This window comes from Molossus molossus, unplaced genomic scaffold (assembly GCF_014108415.1).
Source record: "Molossus molossus isolate mMolMol1 unplaced genomic scaffold, mMolMol1.p scaffold_m16_p_18, whole genome shotgun sequence".
In the NCBI taxonomy this organism is placed as follows: Eukaryota; Metazoa; Chordata; class Mammalia; order Chiroptera; family Molossidae; genus Molossus; species Molossus molossus.
This window is the reverse complement of record NW_023425353.1, coordinates 27122103-27140142: the sequence shown is the minus strand read 5'-3', so window position 1 is coordinate 27140142 and position 18040 is coordinate 27122103. Positions and strand designations below refer to the sequence as shown.

The following is an 18040-nucleotide window of genomic DNA, read 5'->3' as shown; positions in this document are numbered from 1 at the left end:
AACAAGAATGAAATTGGAAGATTTTTCCCCTGCATCTCCAGATGAAAACTCAGCCCAGCTGACACCTTAATTTTGAAAAAATTTATCTTTATCGTTCAAAGTATTACAGATATCTCCCCTTTTTTTCCCTCATTGACCCCCTCCACCCTGCTCCTTCCCCCCCACATCTTGATTTTGACCATATTTTACTCTAAGAAGAGAACCCAGTCAGAGAACACTATGTCAGACTAATGACCTACAGAACTGTGAAGTAACAAAGGAGTGTTGTTATGCAGCAACAGAAAACTAATACCACATATTATAAGTGAAATAAATCAGAGAAAGTCAAATACCGTATGATTTCACTTATATATGGAATCTGAAGAGCAAAATAAACTAACAAACAAAATAGAAACAGACTCATAGATACAAAGAACAGACTGATGGCTGCCAGAGGGGAGGGGGTTGGGGGCTAAGTCAAAAAAGTGAAGGGATTAAAAACTACAAATTTGTAGTCACAAAACAGTCAGGAGAATGTAGAGCACAGCACAGGTAATACAGTCAATAATATTGTAATAACTATATGTGGTACCAGGTGGATACTTGAAATACCAGGGGGAACACTTGTAAAATATATGATTGTCTAGCCACTATGCTGAAACTAATAAAAAATAATATTGAATGTAAACTATAATTGAAATAAATAAAATTATCTTCATAAAAACCAAAAACAAAACTAATACCACAAACCATGTCTGTAGGAACTGTATGAGTTCATAGTTCTATTAAGATCGCAAGGTGGCCCTGGCCGGTTTGGCTTAGTGGTTGGAGCATTGGCCCGAGGACTGAAGGGTCTCGGGTTCAATTCCTGGTCAAAGGCATGTACCTGGGTTGCAGGTTTGATCCCCGGCCCCGGTCATACAGGAGACAACCAATTGATACCTCTCTCTCACATCGATGTTTTTCCTCTCTCTCCCTCCCTCTCTCCCTCCCTTCTACTCTATCTAAAAATCAGAGGAAAAATATCCTTGGGTGAGGATTAGCACAACTATATATATATATGACTGGAGAAGTCACTGGGTGGCAGACCTCTTTAGGAGGAGACCAGAGGCTGGCCATGCTGTGGGGTGACAAGTAAAATCAGGGTCACATTTGGGCCCTCAGACACTCACATGAAGAATGAAAAAAGCACAGACACTGGCTTCAGACAAAAGTCTGGTCTTCATATCCAAGTGGAGAGAGTGATATTCATGGGGCTTCTATGAGGATACACAAATCATGCCCCTTAAATTCATAGGGGAGAACCTGACCCACGCTGAACTTTAAAATGTGAGTGTGTTTGCCTGTCACAAACCTCCCTAGGTAAATTGGAGAACAGATAATTATAAAAAAGAAAAGATGGCAAAATGGGTCTGGGATAGTACACAGCCCCACTTCAAGCCAGATTAGAAAAGTTTTCCTTGTATTATAATAAAGTTCATGTGTTCTCCGAAAATCCTGAGATAAAATTTCCATGTGAGGCTATGTGAATTCTGCAGTGAAAGGTCTTTGAGAATATTATGGATTGTTTCACTGGAAGCTTCTGCTTTCCTTCCAAATAAAGCACCAAGTTGCCCTAGAACAAGGCCGTTTTTTAATTAAGTTTTATTTCCTTTCCTGGGGTGCTACCTAGAACAAAAACCCCTCTTTCCCTCTATTCTGTCATTCAAACATTTGTTAGATGTCCACATTGTGCCAAACATTGTGCATAGATAAAAGGTTGCTGTAACTCAGAGGATTTGAAGATTACGTCTGACTATGTGGGGGTAAGGTATATTTAGAAAGGCCAAAATTTACTTTATTGGGCTTTCGGATATGCACAGAGGTCTAAATTTAGGAGTCAAGAATGCTGATGAAGGTGTTCTGCCCCAGAATTGCAGTGACTGGATGCAAAGTCCTAAATTTTATGAACAGATGAAATCAGGTTGCTCATACAATTCAATTATGTTATTAAGGACACAAGCAATTCCCTCTCAATTCATGGCAGGGTCTGAAAATTTTGAAAATCATCAAGTTTCACAGGGATGATCAAGGCTTCAGAAACTGCATACATGTATTATGCTCACTTAGTGCTAATAATGCTCAAAATCAAGAAAAGATTTAAAATGAGAATCTTGTAAAGCCCATCTTATCTGTATCACTCTTATCTAAATCACCACCATCTCTCCCTTCTTAGTTGTTTTAAGTTTTGTTGTCTAGTTTTTGTTTGTTTGTTTGTTTTTTATCCTCATTCGAGGACACTTTTCCATTTTTTGCACAGACAGAGTGGGAGGGAGAGAGAGGAAGAGAGAGAAAGGGAAACATCGATGTGAAAGGGACACATCGAGTGGCTGCCACCCGCACGACCAACCAGGGCCGGGGACAAACTGCAACCAAGGTACATGCCCTTAGCGGGAACCGAACCCAGGTCTCTCCGGACCACAGGCGGACGCTCTAACCACTGAGCCAAACCGGCCAGGGCTTTTGTTGTCTAGTTTTGAAAAATGTTTCACATGTGCTTAAGAAGAGGATGTATATTCTCTAATTGTTGGGTGCAGGATCTGTATATGTGCCTATTAGATCATGCATATTATGTTGTTCAAATGTCCTATAACCTTACAGCATTTTTTATTCTTGACCTTCAAGAATAGTTAGGAAAGATGTACTGAAATCTCCTAACAAATATATTGCACTTATAAATTTCTTCTTGTGGTTTTTCAATTTTCTTTTATATATTTTGAGGCTATTTTAGAATTAGATACTCTACGTGAGTTGAAACTTTTTGTCTTGAAATTTATTTTGTCTGATATTAATATGGCTATCCTAGCATTATTTTTCTCTCTAAACAGCTTTGTTGAGGTATTATTACTACCTTAGCACTCTGATGCATAGTGTTCACCTGATATACACCTTTTTTTTATTTTCACTTTCATGATCTTATGTTTCTGGTATGTGTCTTGTAAAAAGCATAGTTAAATTATTTTTAAATCCTACTTAATAATTTCATGTAACTGATTAATTTTAGACACATACACTTATTGGGATCACTGTTATGCTTCACCTAAACTGTGCTTTTCATTTGCACTGTATACTTTTTTACTCTTTTCCTGACATCCTCTTTTTTAATTTATTAATTTTCTGAGTTTTGTGTGATTTAAAAGTTATATAAGGCTATTTCTTTTCTTTCCATGGTTATTCTTGAAATGATATTGTTGACTTTAACTATGTTTGAAGTTAACTGATATATAATCCTCATCCCAAACAATGTAAGCACCCTAGAAGATTACTTCTCAATCTTTAGTGTGCATATGAATCACCTGGGCTATGTGTTAAAAAATAGATTCCAATTCAGTAAGTGTGAGATGAGCCTGCCATGCTGTATTTCTAAGCTCCCAAGTGATGCCATGCTACTGTAAAACAAGGCCTTAGAATTAATTAGTAGACATTTAGGTTTATTCCACTTTTGGGACTAATATGAATAATGCTGCTATAAGCATTTTTTAATGTACAATTTTGGTGTAGATATAGATCTTTAGTTCTCTTGGGTTTGTACTGAAGAATGGAATTTCTGGGTCATATTGTAATGCTGTATAATCCTCTGAGGAACTGAAAGACTTTTCCAAAGTGGCTGTAATCTCTAAATTTCATTTTCAGATTATTCATTACTAGTGTATACAAATACAATTAAATTTTTCCTGCCCAACATGTATGATTTTATTTCTTTTTCTTACCGAATTGCCTGGGCTAGAATCTCCAGTAAAAAGTTAAATGAAATGGTGAGACATGAACATGCTTGTCATGTTCCTGATCTTGGAGGGAAAAGTGCCAGTCTTTCACCATTAGTATGATGTTAGCTATATATATATATTTTTTACTCGTAAGTTTTATTTATTCTGTATGTTATATGTCATGTCTATAGTAAGAAAATGTTAAATATTTGTCAAATAAAATAAAATACAATAATTCCTAATGATGCCCTCTGTCAGGTTGAAGAAATCCCATTTGATTCCTAGGTTGTTTAGTGTTTTTATCATGAAAAAAGTGTTGAATTTTGCCAAATGTTTTTTCTGTATCTATTGAGATGAGTGATTTTTGTATGTTTAACTAACCTTACACTCTTTGGATATATCCCACTTAGATCATGATATATAATCCTTTTCATATAGTGCTAAATTCAATTTGCTATTACTTTGTTGAGGGTGTTCATAAGAAATACTGGGATGCAGTTTTCTTTTTATTTTTGTAATGTGTTATCTTGTTTTGATATCAGCTGATACTGGCCTCATAGAATGAGATTTAAAATATTCCATTCTTGCCCTGGTCAGTTTGACTCAGCGGTTAGAGCATCGGCCGGTGGACCAAAATTTCTCAGGTTTGATTTCCAGTCAAGGGCACGTACCTGGGATGTAGATTTGATCCCCGCTTCTGTTGGGGTCATGCTGGAGGCAACCAATCAATGTGTCTCTCTCATATCTATGTTTCTCTCTCTCTCTTCCCCCCTCCCTCTCCCTCTCCCTCTCTTCCACTCTATCTAAAAAATCAGTGGAGCCCTGGCCCATTTGGCTCAGCTGTAGAGTGTCGACCTGAGGACCAATGAGTCGAGGGTTCAATTCTGGTCAAGGACACTTAACTCAGTTGCAGTTCGTCCTCGCCCTGGTTAGGGTCGTGCGGGAGGCAACCAGTCAATGTGTCCCTCTCACATCAATGTTTCTCTCTCTCTTTCTCTCCCTCCCATTCTGTCTGAATATAAATAGAAAAACATCCTTGGGTAAGGATTAAAATAAATAAGTAAATCAATGGAAAAATATACTTGGGTGAGGAATAACTATAAATAAATGAAAGGATGAATGAATGAATGAAGAAAGAAAGAAAGAGAGAGAGAGAGAGAGAGAAAGAAAGAAAGAGAGAAAGAAAGAAAGAAAGAAAGAGAGAGAAAGAAAGAGAGAGAGAAAGAAAGAAAATATTCCATTCTCTTTCATTTTTTAAAAAGAGTTTATGATGAATCAGTGTTAATTCTTTAAATATCTGCTACAAGTCACCAGTGAAGCCATCCAGTCTCCACTGTTAGGTCTAGTAAGCTTTTGTTGGTGGGATTAAAATATATATATATATATAAAATTATTATATCTATAAAACCAAAGAACCAACTATGGTTTTATTAAATACACACACACACACACACATACACATATATAATTCAATTTCTTTAATTTTATGAGTCTCTATAGATTTTTTTTCTTAAATTCTTTTCAGTACTCTGCCTTTCTAGGAATTTGTCCATTTTAACTAAGTTATCTAGTTTATTAGCATACAAGAGTTTATAGTTCCCCTATAATCCTTCTTATTTCTCTAAGACACTAACATCCCCTCTTTCATTCTTAGTTTTAGTCATGAGTCTTATTTTTTTCTCAGTAGTCTAGCTAAGATTTGTCAATTTTGTTAATGTTTTTGAAGATATAACTTTGGTTTTATTGATTTTTTTCTGATTGTTTTTCTATTTTCCATTTCATTTCTTTCCACTCTAATTTTTATTTTCTTCCCTCTGCTTGCTTTGCATTTAGTTTGTTCTTTTTTCTAGTTTTTTTTTTAAAGTCAAGGGTTAGGTTACTGATTTAAAATAGCTCTTCTTTTTAAATATAGGCATGTACAGCTGTAAATTTCCCTCTAAGCATTGCTTTAATCACATTCCATAAATTTTGTTATGCTGTTTTTGTTTTAATTAATCTCTAAGTATTTTCTAATTTTCCTTTTGATGTCTTCTTTAACTATTTGGTTGTTAAGAACATATTATTCTAGAGATCCAGCTGGAAGAACCAGTGACTGCCCTGGTGTCAGTATATCAAGAACCCTGTCCACCCCTCTTCTGACCTACGCCTCTGTGCTGGTATCACCCTGGACTACAAGGTTGCTGGGCACTGTTTCCTGATCTGAGCAGAAAAGGATTGAGTCTCCTGCTTTCAGCACTTTGGCCCTTTTTGAGCCTCCTGGGGATTCAAATACAGCATTTGTAGTTGCCAGGCATGTTGCTCTTTTAAATCTCTGGGATGGACTCCATTTGGTTATTTTTCCCTTGTAGGGTCTCAACAGCTAAAAAAAAAGAAAGAAAGAAAAGAAAAAACCTCATTTTTACAGAAGAGGGTAGGAGTATTATTTAACTTCCACATATTTATGAATTTCTTAAATTTTATTCTGTTACAGATTTCTAATTTCATTTTACTGCAGTTGGAGAACAAACTTTGTATGTTTTAAATCCTTTAAAATGTACTGAGACTTGCTTTATATATAGACTAATGTATGATCTATCTCAGTGATTTTCACTTTTTGATCTCATGGCACACATAAACTAATTACTAAAATTCTGTGGCACACCAAAAAATATACTTTTTGCTGATCTGACCAAAAAAAAAGTATAATTTTGATTCATTCACACCAGATGGCTATTGTTGTGTTGGCTGTTGTCATTTTTTAATTTGACAATGTAAGGGGAAAGAGGTCAATGCCCCTGACCAGTCAGGTACTGCATGTTTTAAAAATTCTTGCGGCACACCAGTTGAAAATTGCTGGTCTTGAACAATGTTCCACGTGAATTTGGGAAGAACAGACATTCTACTATTGTTGGGTCAAGGGTGAAATAGATAGATGTCTTTAGGTCTAGTTGATTTTTAATACTGTTTAAGTACTCTATTTCCTTATTGATCTCCCATTAGATTACATATCCATTATTTAAGGTGAAGTACAAAAGTCTTCAACTATTATTAATTGTCAATTTCTCTTTTCAACTGTCAGTTGTACTTTCATTTCATTTAAGGCTCAATATATGTAGGTGCATATACACTTATAATTCTTATATATTCTTGAAAGATTGACCTTTTATCAAGATACAATGTTCTTCTTTGTCTCCAGTAACAATTTTTGTCTAAAGTCTATTTTGTCTGATGTATGGTTACTCTAGCTCTAATTTGGTTACTATTTACATGGTATATTATTTCTGATGCTTTTAATTTTAACCTGTTTGTGACTGTAAATCTAAAATGAATCTCTTGTAGACAGCATACAGTTGGTAGACATTTTAAAAATTCATTAACTGCTTTTTGATTGCATGTTTAATCTATTAACATTTTTTAAATTTTATTTTATTTTTTTTAATTTTTTTTATTTTATCCTCACCCGAGGATATTTTTCCATTTTTTGTACAGATAGAATGGGAGGGAGAGAGAGAGAGAAACATCGATGTGAAGGGACACATTGAGTGGCTGCCACCCGCACGACCAACCAGGGCCGGGGACAAACTGCAACCGTAGTACGTGCCCTTAGCGGGAACCGAACCCGGATCTCTCCGGACCGCAGGCCGACGCTCTAACCCCTGAGCCAAACTGGCCAGGGCAATTTTATTTTTCAATTACAGCTTATATTCAATATTACTCTGCAAACTGTTTCCCCTGATATTTCAAGTACCTACCTGGCACCATACATAGTTACTACAATATTATCGACTATATTCCCTATGCTGTACTTTACATCCCTGGGACTATTTTGTAACTACCAGTTTGTACTTCTTAATTCCTTCACCTTTTTCACCTAGTACTCCAACCCCCATCCCTCTGGCTACCATCAGTCTGTGCTCTGTATCAATGAGTCTGTTTTAATTTTGTTTGTTCCTTTATTCTTTACCATAAGTAAAATCATATGGTATTTATCTTTATCTGACTGACTGATTTCACTTAGCATAATACCGTCTACGTCCATCCATGCTGTTGCAAATGGTAAGGTTTCATTCGTTTTATGGCCAAGTAATATTCCATTGTATATATGTACCACAGCTTTTTTACCCACTCGTCTGTTGATGGGCACTTGAGTTGCTTCCATATCTTGGCTATTGTAAAAAAACAAAAACAAAAACAAAAAACGCTACAATGAACACAAAGGTGAATATATTCTTTCAAATTAGTGTTTTGAGTCTCTTCAGATATATACCCAGAAGTGGAATTGCTGAGTCATCAGGCAGTTCCATTTTTAATTTTTTAAGGAACCTCCAAACTGTTTTCCATAGTGGCTTCACCAATCTGCATTCCCACCAACAGTGCAACAGTGCACTAAGGGTGCCCTTTTCTCCACATCCCTGCTAACGCTTATTTGTTAATTTATTGATGATAGCCATTCTAATAGGTGTGAGGTGATAGCTCATTGTGGTTTTAAATTTGCATTTCTCTGATGTTAAACTATTAATGCAATTACTATTAAGGTAGCATATACATATGCCATTGTTACATTTTTTAAATATCTTATGTATTTTTGTTCCTTCTTTCCTCCTTTATTATCTTTGTTTATGCTAAATAGGTATTTTCTTTTTTAAAAAAAAATTTTTTTTTTTATCCTCACCCGAGAAAATTTTTCCATTTTTTGATCAGATAGAGTGGGAGGGAGAGAGAGGAAGAGAGAGAGAGAAACATCAACATGAAAGGGACACATTGAGTGGTTGCCACCCGCACGACCCATCCAGGGCCAGGAGCCAACTGCAACCGAGGTACGCACCCTTAGCGGGAACCGAACCCTGGTCTCTCTGGACCACAGGCTGATTCTCTTTTTTTTTTTAGACTGGATGTCTTTTTTTCCCCCCAAATCTTTATTGTTGGATGTAAAATGTATTACAGATGTTCCACATTTTTCCCCCATTGACCCCCTCCTCCCCACTCCCGCCCCCCTCCCACCTTTTCCCACACTATTGTCTGTGTCCATTGGTTATGCATATAAGTTCTTTGGTTTATTTCTTCCCACCCCCCCAACCCCTTTCCCTTTGAGGTTTGTCAGTCTAGCAATGAATTTCTGCTTCTTAATCCCTTCACCTTTTTCACCCATTCCCCCAACCCCCTTCCCAACTGGCAACCAACAAAATGTTCTCTGTATCTATAAGAATGTTTCTGTTCTTCCTGTTCATTTTGTTTGTAGATTCCATTGTTGATATGTATTCATTGCCATTTTGTTTGTTCATACATTTTATCTTTTTCTTCAAAAAGACCCTTCATCATTTCATATAATAACGGTTTGGTAGTGATGAACTCCTTTAACTTTTTCTTGTCTGGGAAAGTTTTTATATGTCCATCAATTCTAAATGACAGCTTTGCAGGATAGAGTAATTTTGGTTGTAGGTTCTTGGTTTTCATCACTCTGAATATTTCTTGCCACTCCCTTCTGGCCTGCAAAGTTTCTTTTGAGAAATCAGCTGACAGCCTAATGGGTACTCCCTTGTAGGTAACTAGCTGCCTTTCTCTTGCTGCTTTTAATATTCTCTCTGTCTTGAACCTTTTGCATTTTGATGATGATGTGTCTTGGTGTGTGCCTCTTGGGGTTCATCTTGTTTGGGACTCTCTGTGCTTCCTGGACTTGTATGTCTGTTTCCTTCACCAAGTTAGGAAAGTTTTCTGCCATTATTGTTTCAAACAGGTTTTCGATTTCTTGTTCTCTCTCTTCTCTTTCGGGCACCCCCAAGATGCGAATGTTGGCATGCTTGAAGTTGTCCCAGAGGCTCCTTACACTATCCTCATTTTTTTGGATTCTTTTTTTTTTTTTTCTGTTCTGATTGGGGATTTTCTGCTCCCTTATATTCCAAATCGATGGTTTGCTCCTTGGATTTACATACTCTATTATTGAAGTTGTGTAAATTATTCTTTATTTCAGTTAATGCCTCCTTTAATTCTAACTGTGTATCCATGATTTCTAACTGGTCCTTTTTTATGCTCTTGAGGCCCTCCCTAAGTTCACTGAGGTTCTCACTAAGTTCAATGAGCATCCTTATAAGCAGTATTTTGAACTCAGTATCTGTTAGGTTGCTTATCTCCCTTTCGCTTAGTTCTTTTATTGGGGTTTTGTTCTGTTCTTTCATTTGGGACCTGTTTCTTTGTATCCGCATTTTGGTTGCCTCCCTGTGTTTGTTTCTGTGTATTACTTAATGAGAGGTATGGGGCTCGCTGAGACCCGGTGCTGCTCGTTTGAAAGAATTTAGGAAAAACCTGAAACAGGATACAAGACCACCAATCTTATGGTTAAGCAAGTGGCAACAGCTTGGGTGGACTTGAAAGTTGTGTGGGGCGGGGCAGGGCAGGGCGGGGCCTCAGGGAGTCAGCAGGGCGGGGCTACCAGTGTGAGCCAGGTTGCTGGAGTCCCAGATATGGCTTCTGTCTGCCGCCCCCGGGAAGGGCTCACCAAAGGAACAAAGGCCTCTGACAGCACGTTTGTCCCCGAGGAAGCCCCCTCTCCAGCGCTCGCTCCAGTGCCAAACAGCTCAGTTCTTCCCTGTATGTCTCTGGTGCCCCTCGAGCTGCCTCCCCTCCGAGCTTAGGGGGAGCACAGGCTGATTCTCTAACCGCTGAGCCAAACCGGCCAGGGCAAATAAGTATTTTCTACTGTACTATTTTACTACCCTTTTCATTTCTTTTACTTTAATATTTCTTTTTTTTTTTTTTCTTAGTGGTTGCCTAGTGGATTACAATTAACCTCTTAATTTGTAACAATCTTGTCTGTATTAATACCAATCTAATTACAATAATATATACAAATGTTGCTCTTATATAGCTCCATTCCTTCTCCCCTATCTTTTGTGCTATTATCATACAAATAATATTTTATATATGTCTATCAACATAGGTTTATAACTATTGCCAGCAACGAATTCTCTCATTTTTTGTTTATCTGAAAATGTCTTCATTTCTCCTTCATTTTAAAATAACAATGTTGTTGGACACAGAATTCTTGGTTGATAGTCTTTTTCTTTCAACATTTTGAATGTGTAATCCCACTGCCTTCTGACCGCCATCATTTCTGATAAAAAATAAGCTGCTGGTATGTGTGTGTGTACATGCTTTCTATCTTTTTATTGGTATTTTCTATTTGGGAATACACCATGTTTTCTTTTAATTCTTTATACATAGTTTCCCTTGGTTATTTGAGCATATTTAAAATAGCTGACTGAAGATTTTGTCTATTAAATGTCCCACAACCAAGTTCTTCAGGGATAGTTTCTATTGAGGTTTTTTCTCCCTGTGTATGGGCCATACTTTTCTTATTTGCATGTCTCAGAATTTTTATTTGAAAGGCAGGCATTTTAAATAATATAATGTGGCAACCTAGAAATCAGAATCTCTTAAGTCTCTGGGGTTTGTTGTGGTTATTTGTTGTTTTTGCTACTGCTGTTTGTTTGTTTGGTGACTTTGATAAACAGAGTCTGTATTCTTTATCATGTGAGTCCAATGAAGTCTATGCTCAGTTAGCTTAGTGGTCTCCTAAGCTTATTAGATGGAGATTTCCTTAAATGCCTGGAACTAATAAGTCTCCTAGTCCTTACTGAGGGATCTGTGTATGTTGGGGAAGGACTGCAACTCAGTCAGGTAGTTTAGAACTCTGCTCTAGCCTACACAACCTGCTTCTACTGAGCCACATGTTTGCCACAGGTGAGAGATTAGGGTCTTCTCAGGACTTTCTTGCACACGCACATAGCCCCACACTGTATATGGCCTTCTAGATTCCCAGAAATGTGCTAGATTTTTCTGAAGTCATATATGGATATCTCATTCCCCAAATTTTACTTTTAAGTGTCTACCACCTCAGGCAGCCATGATGTTAAACAACTGCCACTAATGAACTTTTATGAGACATTTCTATATAATTCTCTGATGTATTTTTACACCTATTACCATATTCACTTCCAAAATACCCTCCTCTGTTATGGCAAACTCCAATTATTGTTTATAAACTAGTTCAAATATCAACTCCTCTGTTAGGTCTTCTTCACTCCATCTACCTATGAGCCAAACCAATCACTCCTACATCTTCTCCTATACCCTCTTTACATGCATCTATTATAGCTAATATTTAATGTACCCTGTCTTCTTTACTAGACTGTGAATCTTTGAGGACAGGTATTATGCCTTATTCATCTTTGTATACCTGAAATCTAACACAGAGGATGCACCGAGAAAATTTTTTATATTGATTTTTAGTAAAGAAGTTATCACCACGGGCACTAAGAACTAATCTCATTAAAGGCAATGAGGCCTCAGACATAAGCAGAAGCTGATAATCACAAATGAATTTTATAATGCAAACCTAATAGCAGATGTCTTATAATTAACAGAATAAATAGAAAACCATGTGCTTTCTTTTTATTTAACTTTGAGAAAATATCACTTAGAACCAGATTAGTAAGAATGTCCTTCTGGAGCTCTGAACTGATTCTCTACATAACTGGGTTCTCTTCCAAGCCACTCTCTGACCTTCAGATAGGATTCTGAAGGAGTCAACAAGAATCTGTCCCTTAATAGAAATGTGATTAATTTAATCTTTAACTCTTACATGTCCTATCAAATTTTTATTTTTAAGAGATCTCTTTCCTTACTATATGGAGAAATAATTACATGAAGATAAGGCTGAAAGCAGAAAGACCAGTTAGGAAGCTACTTCAAGAATCTAAGTGAAGCCCGACCAGTGCGGCTCAGTGGTTAAACATCAACCCATGCTCCAAGAGGTCACTAGTTTGATTCCCGGTCAGGGCACATGCCCAGGTTGTGGGCCCAATCCGCAGGGGGGGGGGGGGGTGCATGCAGGAGGTAGCCAATCAATATTCTCTCTCATCAATGTTTCTATCCCTCCCTCCCTCTCCCTTTCTCTCTCTCTAAAAATCAATACAGAAAACGAAATTAAAAAAAAAAGAAGAAGAATCTAAGTGAAAACTGATGGTAACCTGGACCAGAAAGAAATAGGATGATTTGAGAAACTATGGAGATAAAACAGATTTAATTTAGTATTAGACTAAATGTCAAGAATGAGAAAGAGGTAGTGAAAGGTGACCCCAAAGTTTTAACTTGACAGGTTGGATGTTGGTACTATTTATTCAAATGGGAAAAAAAAGTTTTGAGGAGACAAGTTTGAAGGAAAAAAATTCTAGAGTTCTGCTTTTGATACATACATATAAGACATGTAAGTGGAGATGTCATGCAGATCATTGAAACTCAAAGGAGAGGTCTTACTGGAAATAAAAAATTGTAAGTTATAATATTAAGATGGTATAAAATCACCTAAGAAGGGAATTTACAGAGAGAAAAGAGTTCAGTTCTGAGCCCCGAGGAATCCCAACATTCAGTAATTAGGTAGAAGGAAAATAACTAGAAAAGGGTACTAAAAAGAGCAGCCATGTTCCTCCAGTCATGCCATGCATCTGGACCAGGATACATGTTGGTACTAGCAGATATCCACATTCTTTGCCTTGGGCACCTGGACCCTGTTGGGCTCCTTGATTTTCTTCTATGGGGAAAAAAAAGCAAGCCATCAGGTGAAGTACAACAAAAGGATGTTTCAACAAAGAAAACTCCTGAGCCAAGTGGTGAATTAGAGCAAAAGGATGTCTCAATAAATGAAATAACTAAGCCCCCAAAAGGGTTTTCCATGGAAATGACTGTCACATATAAGGAAGATTTTGTTACACTTACTGACAAGACCCTCAACTATTGGAAATCATGATCTAGTGGCCTTGGATCAGAATCATGACTGACTACTGAATTCTGAAAACCAAAACTTTGGTTCAGCATATAAACTTGATAGATGTCTGATTTCCAGTTTATGTTCGTAAAAAAGTGTATACATTTAATTTTGTTGTAAAATATGACCACTAATAATATGCAACATTTCCTTAAGAAAAAGCAAAAAATGAAAAAGTGCAGCCATTGAAGTAGAGGAAAGAAGAAAGGAATGGTTAGCTGTTCTGAATGCTACTGATGGAGCAGGTTCAATGAGAACCGAGAAATGCCCACTGAATTTGTTGAAAAGAGCCATTTCAGTGCAGTTGAAGAGATAATGCAGAAGCCAGACTATACTGAGTTGAACAGTAAATGGAAGATGAGAAAGAAAAGACATTATTTCTTAAAATGTTTTCTTCCCTTGGCTTCAGTAACACTTTCCTGGTTCTCCAAGATATCTGTCTGTCTTTTTTTCAGTCACCTTTGTTGGGTTATCTTCAACTCACCTTTAAATGTTGAAATTCTCCAAAAATTATGTCATCTAACTCTGCTCTTTCTCTCTTCCACATAACGGCTTCAGTGACCACATGTAGCTGTATCTTTTGCTCAGATTTCTCTTCTGATCTCTAGACATGTATATTACATCACCTATTCAACATCCCAAACATCATTAAACTCAACATTCTCCTTCCACAACTGTTTTTCTTCCAGTGTTTCAGATTATCTGTAAACTATATCATTATCTTCTCAGTTGTTCAAGATAGACATCTGGGAATCATGCTTCACTTTTTTTTTCTCCCCTTCTGTACCACAACCAATCCAATAGCAAGTGCTGTCCATTCGACCTATAAATATGTTTCATTTATAGATTGTCTATGGGCCAAGCATCCAAAGGTTCCTTACCTACATTATCTTTCTCATTAAGGTTCACAAGTACCCAACACAGTAAATATTATCCCCATCTGGAAACTGAAGCTCAGAAAGATTAAGCAACATAAAAAGTAAATAGCAGAGAGAGAAGGATTTTACACTAAATATACCGGACTCCACATTGACTCTGATCCCTCTATTTAACCTCTCTGACGCCAAGTCTCCTCAGGAGTAAAATGGACCTAATATTTCCTATCTTTAGGGTGTTGTGAAAATTTAAAAATAAACTATGTGGTACATATCCTTAGCACAAGGCATGAATATACTAGTACAAGGTATAAATTCAATAAATGGTAAGTCCTTTACACTTTTATTCCTTCCCCTATACTCTTTCTGGGGCCAGTCCAATGATAGTAGGATCACAGAGATGAACAAAGATTGCTCCGTGCCTTCAAGAAGCAAATAATTTGAGGAGACAAAATGAACACACAAAAAACAATGATATAATAATATAAGATAGTAGAGAACAAAGTAATAAATTGTATAGTATAGGCTTCTTTAATAGAATTTCAGAGAAAGAAAAGGCAATTGGGGGATGGGGATGGGAATGGGCTTTTGAAAATATTTAATAAGGGTATCAGCAAAGAGGGACAGAATTCTCAGGAAAAAAAATACTGATGTGGAAAGAATAATATGCTCAAGGACAGTGATTAGAACAAGCTGATTTCATCATAGTGCTTATTTTTTCCTACAATGAAGTATTTTTACTACTAAGTTTCCTTGTTACAGTTTAAGTTCCCAACAGAACAAAGGAAAATTTGAGCCCATTATTAAATGGGCTCAAATGTCCTGGCAGGCAAAGCCATCAATTAAACTGTCTATCTACCTTCTCTTCTTGAAGAGAAACAAGCCCCAGACACTGACCCACAGGAGATAAAAATAACTCAGGTGCTGGGGTGTGCTTTGAGAATAATATCACACTGTCAAATCAGTCTAATGACATCAATCACTTTTTCCTAGCTTGCATCTCTTGGTTGCAGCTGCTAAGTGCTAAGACTGACAAATATCACCATTCTTATGTCCAAAATTTCCTTTGATAAAAACCCATGGAGCCCGGCCAGTGTGGCTCAGTGGTTGAGCATTGACCCATGCACCAAAAGGTCATCAGTTTGATTCCTGGTCAGGGCACATGCCCAGGTTGTGGGCCTATCCCCAGTGGGGGGCATGGAGGAGGTGGCCAATCGATGTTCTCTCTCATTGATGTTTCTATCTCTCTCTTCCTCTCCCTTCCTCTCTCTCTAAAATCAATGAAGAAAAAAAAAATTAAAAAACCAAAACAAAACATAGAAACTACCAATACTAATATGTCCACTATGTCTGGGGCTTGAATGATGTTTTTATTCTCCAGAACATGTTCAGTGAACAAATTTGGCTTCTATGACAAAGAAATTGATGCATAATTTGCTCCATCTTTCAGCAGAGCTTCTGGACGATGACATCATAGAATATTAGAAGTGGAAAGAAACTTAAGGATTATTTTGGTCTTATTTTTCTAATGAGGACACAGAGGCCCAAAGGGAGAAAGTGATAAGTTCAAGATCAAAGGGCTTATGCAGGAGAGTAACGGTTATGAAGATGACCAACAGACCCTAGTGGAAAGTCACATAGGGCCCCTGTTACAAATAGTAATTAAAAGTAAGGAAAGCCCTGGCTAGTATGGCTCAGCTGTAAGAGCGTCGCCCGTGGAACAAAGAGTCCCGGGTTCGATTATAGCCAAGGGCACATACCTCAGCTGCGGTTTGTCCCCGGTCCCAGCCCCCATTTCCTAGATGTTTCAAATAGTCAATCAATAAACTTTTATTATACATCAACTATATAAAACATTTTTAAGCATCGTAGGGTGTAGAATGAAGTAATATAAGAAATATTGTCCCTTATCTCAAAAAGCCTACAGACTGGCTGGGGACATAAGAAATAATACATGAGGGGGCAGTGCGACAGCAGCTAGAGGGCAGAGGAGGTGACGCAGCCATCTTGTCCTGACCATGAGGCCACAGCAGGCACTGGTGTTCAGGAAGGTATTCATTCAGCAAAGATACAGCAGTAGAACATGCTACCAGTTCCAGATTAAGTACTAGCAGAGCTGAAGAACCAGCTTTAAAGGCAGCAGTTTGAAGAAACAGTTCAAACTCTAAGTAACCTTTATGCAGAAGCAGAGAAGCTTGGGGGTCAATCATGTCTTGAAGGCTGCTTAGATTGTTTAACAACATACATCATCTTATGCATGGAAATTCATTATGAGAAGGTACTGAAGAAATCTCCAAGTACACTCAAGAGCAAAATGAGAAGATATGTGCTCCCCAAGGACTTCTCCTGAGAGAACCCACTGAGAGAGGACTTGAGTTATTGAAATTACCATTTATGAAGGACAGAGGCATGAGCAGTGGAAGATAAACCACAGAATTAAAGATCCCAGCTCCAGCTCCATCTATCCACTGGCTGATCACTGAGTGTCCCCTATCTCCTCTCCAGAATGTTATTCCTTTGCATCTGCTGCCAGAGCCACAGTGCCATTTATTCCAAGGACTTTTTAAAATTCCACACCTGAAATGACCTCTAGTCACTCAGCATCCACTTTGTGTCTCCAAATTGTGTAGGACTGTAATTTTATTAGTTTCTAAGAAAACACAATGAAGCATTTTACTTTTTTTATTCGAAGCCATTAATAAAATATGCAGTTGGTCAGCCTAACACAAAGTTTATTTTTTATCTGCCACCAATATCAGTGATTCTCTTCATATAGCCCAGGTAGCTATAAACTTCATTCATACCTTAGCCAGTGTACACTCTTATTCCCCCAAATTAATAAAATGCTTTCTCCAGGATTTCAGTGAAGGCTGTGTCTGTAGTTTTGCTAATGCATCTCCTAGATTTCAAAGAACTACATTTTTCCATCGAATCTTAAAGATCTAATTCTGGTGTTAAGTTTTTCAAACTGAAGGTTATTGGAAAAAATAATGTATAATGTTATTTGTTTTATTATAGCAGTTATCCCTAATAAAGCAGTATCTAATGCCATTTCCAGTTATTTTTCTTTGGAGAATTTTGTTATTAGTGCATTACCTTGAATGTTGGGAAAATGTGGTATGAGTTGCTTGTTCCTTACAAAACTAAATAAGCACAAAGAAGGGGATGCTAAACCATCAAACACATAAACAACCCTCCTGTGTCTCTGAAAGTGTAATAAATGTGTAATAAATCGTTTATCGTTTTGTTATAAATATAACTTATGAGAAATATTTGACAGGAATAATACTGTATATTGCTAATTTTTAGCCATTCCTACTAGCAAACCTTATGATTCAGAGACTTTCCTTACATACAGTATTAAATGCACAGAAGTTTTATGATGGGTTCAAGTATAGTAGTAAGGTAAGTGATTTGCAACTAAAACTCTCAAATCTGAGTCAATACTTCTAGTTCTCCTTTGGATTTTATGTTCTTAGTATCTGAGCTTCTTATGCCCTTTATTCATACTTGCAGTTTGAGAGTACCATATCTGGGAGTTAAGAAACATATTAGCGCCCTGGCCGGTTTGGCTCAGCGGTTAGAGCGTCCGCCTGTGGTCCGGAGAGACCCGGGTTTGGTTCCCGCTAAGGGCATGTACC

General features: G+C 37.3%; 1 protein-coding gene and 1 pseudogene across 1 annotated transcript in view; one reads left to right on the top strand and one right to left on the bottom strand.

Moving 5' to 3' along the window:
- The window catches only part of SYN2 (synapsin II), a 203209-nt gene that overhangs the window by 104409 nt on the left and 80760 nt on the right, over window positions 1-18040 (bottom strand). The gene's annotated exons all lie outside the window — the stretch shown is intronic.
- On the top strand, window positions 16418-16826 carry LOC118633213 (annotated as a pseudogene).